The sequence below is a fragment of the Carex rostrata genome, chromosome 15 (genome assembly GCF_964058835.1).
Source record: "Carex rostrata chromosome 15, lpCarRost1.2, whole genome shotgun sequence".
NCBI classification, from domain to species: Eukaryota; Viridiplantae; Streptophyta; class Magnoliopsida; order Poales; family Cyperaceae; genus Carex; species Carex rostrata.
This window is the reverse complement of record NC_135932.1, coordinates 9476584-9479754: the sequence shown is the minus strand read 5'-3', so window position 1 is coordinate 9479754 and position 3171 is coordinate 9476584. Positions and strand designations below refer to the sequence as shown.

Genomic DNA, 3171 nt, shown 5'->3' with positions numbered 1-3171 from the left:
CTAAATGATCCAATATATTACAAGAATGAGACAAATTAATGGACTAAATGATCCAATATATTACAAGAATGAGACAGTATCCACGAGAGATATCTTGTAATCACAAAATAAGACAACTAGACAAATAAGGGATCTCATGAAATTATTATTTAAAAGAATATCCCGAACTCATAAGCAATTGATAAGTATAGTCCGAACTCATAAGCAATTGATTTTATAAATTGTGAAACAAATAAAACTGAACAGTCGTATTTATATATGTCACATTAATAGAACAATCCTACCATTCTACCAAGCAAGCCATTTATACAAAAAAAATATCCACACAAACTACATTTACAAAGCAATGCTTTGCTTGACGACCTTAATTATAACAAAGTATTAAGCAAACAGCACACTTTAGCCCTCGTTTGCTCTGGAGAGCGTCAGGATAGCGAGAAATAGGTTGATGATGTCAAGATATAGAGCGATTGCGGCCCATACGTATTCGTCATATGTATACCGCTTGATCAGGTTGTCTGTGTCGTAGATGACGTAGCCACAGAAGATCACAGCTGCCAATGCGCCGTAGATCGATACGGAAATTCGATTCATTGGCAAAAAAAGCTTAAATATAAATAACACCCCATGTTAATAAACCAACAGGTCTATATATGAAAGGGAATAAATAACTTGATTTTTGCAAATATTGTGGAACAAATTACTGTACCTGAATAAGAGCATAGACAAAAAGAATCATGATAGCTGCGAACAAAAAAGGACCCAAGAAGCTGAAATCATGGCCTCTCCTGGCAGCCCAGAATGTGTATAGTGTCAGGCTTATCACCACTACTGCTGTCAGCATAACCGACTCCAAAATCACCTTCCCTGATATGATGCTTATTCTGGTAAACTTCACACCAAACGCATGCATGTGGCTTTTATGAAGTTGTCTTTTAATTGAAGACATAACAAAAATTTTACAGTGATATATACAATGTTAAACTTCACCAATTAACACTGAGACATCAATTTTCATTTTGATCTGAGTTTGTGTTCTCAAAAGTTTTTACATGAACATGTGACCCAATTTATTTAGCATGACTCCTATTTTCACTAAAAAAAAAAAAAAAAACATTGGGAGACTGATTTAAATTGGAGAGAAATTCTTGCTCTAATACCTGGAATAATTTTATCTTCTTTTAAATATTTTTTTTATTCTGGTCTACCAAGTAATGCAATTATTTTTCTAGTTAAAATCAACTAGAATCAAGTGAAAATGAAATTCTGCATACCACTTGTGAAGGCACAAGTTAATCCGACCGCAAAGCTGATGGCGACCGTGAAGAGGCCGAGAAGAAGCATGTTCCAAGGATACCGTTGATGATAGAAGTATAAAAATGGCAGCACTGTAACATTAACAACATAATATTTAGAATTTAATTCTCTATATTTTTCATTAAAATAAATCACAAAACAGTCTCATAAGTCATAACAAAAAAAAAATCAATAGAGAGAGAGAAACAACAAACCAATGAAGGGTATTAGGAAAGTAAGGATATAGAGCCCCAGCCCGGCTCCACCGGAGACAAAAAAAATGTGCAATGGGACGATGATAATATACAACAATAGCCCCGACAGCAATGGTAAGCAGCATCTGTAAGCTCACGATCGAGTAAACCTTTCTAATAAAGGCCCACCGCAGTTCGGGTCTCTCCGTCATTGCCGGGTAGAGTGGCCTCGCTACCCCGGTGGGACCCACCTCTATGTCCGGCTCTGGCCTCTTGGCCGGATACGGTGGTCGGAACCACATGTTGCAAATTTAAACTGTGTGTGTGTAAACGATGAAGAAATCAAAGAGCGGAGAGATGGAATATAACTGATATTGTATTTAGATGTGGCTATTTTAGGATTTGGGAATTCTCTGTTCGGTGGAGTTGAACAGAGTTGAAGCGGTGGCAACTGCATGAAAACAAATAAATTTTCTTTTACAATTTTTCTTTTTGTTATAACTTATAAGACGTAGGCAATTATTAAGAAATTAGTTTAGGAAATTCCTTCTGTGAGGCGGGTCGCAGGATGACTCGGAGAGGATCATTTGTGGTAACATTTGTTAGTTCATAACTTCATATAATATAGTATCAATTATAGGATAGAAAAATATTATAAAATAATAGAGAAAAAGAGAAAAAAAATACCTTTCAATTTTTATACTTAAAATAGATTTTTAGTGATCCAATGTTTTATTTTTAATAAGTATGCATGAGATCTGCTGTGATAATCTAGATATGAAAATTTAAAGGCAACATTCTTTAAGACCAGAAGTTTGTCCGATGTAAAGAGGATCCAAGATGACTAGATAAAAAAGAAAAAACCTTTAGGATTGGGAAAAATATTGAAACAAATTTTGGATTTTAAATTGATAAAAATTCTACCGATTCTTCTATACATTAAGATTAAAAGATACTCTTTCTCCTTTTCTATATTATTTTTATAATATTTTTTATAAATAGAAAACATCAATTTATATCATCTATAAAATTGCATTTTTGTATCAACTGACATAATAATGGACGGTACTATCGTATTTCATACTCATATCTAATAGAACTTGTGCATCAATTTCATTTCTACTATCGGCAATATTCTGATACAATCAGGGGCGAATACACAGTCAATGAATAGAGTCAATTGATCTTATTTATTTTTATTTTTTTGTATTTAGACTTTATTTTGAATATAGTTTGAACTAAAATATTATGGACAGTATGAAATTGATCTCCATTTATAGTAGAAAAATTTTATATATTTAACCCCCATTGTCTGAAAGTCCGACTCTGCCCCTGAATACAACTAACCTAATTAACCTAACCAAGTGGCCATTGTAGTAAAACGTCACCGTTATTTCTGAAGACAGATCGGTTACAACTTACAACTAGTCAACTACGATTGCAAAAGAGCAGAGCTAATACTGCTCTTTTTAAAAAAAGAAACAGAAATTGTTAACCTACGGATTTCATTTACCATCAATTTTACCACGCTGCAATAGTCTCATCACATAGAGAATACTGCACATTCATATTTTTACTTTTTGTTTATTTTTCCAATTTAAATAGTTTATTTTTTAAAATAGCCATCTACAACAATTAAGTGATTAACCAAAAATCAAATTTGGTTGTAACATCCAGAAAG

General features: G+C 33.1%; 1 pseudogene across 1 annotated transcript; it reads right to left on the bottom strand.

Moving 5' to 3' along the window:
- Positions 1 to 388: 388 nt before the first annotated feature.
- Positions 389 to 1792, bottom strand: LOC144566006 (protein LIFEGUARD 2-like; annotated as a pseudogene). The gene is made up of 4 exons (XR_013515101.1): positions 1512 to 1792; positions 1275 to 1388; positions 710 to 867; positions 389 to 606 (listed from the first exon to the last, which is right to left on the bottom strand). The product of XR_013515101.1 is annotated as a protein LIFEGUARD 2-like (transcript).
- Positions 1793 to 3171: the final 1379 nt, after the last annotated feature.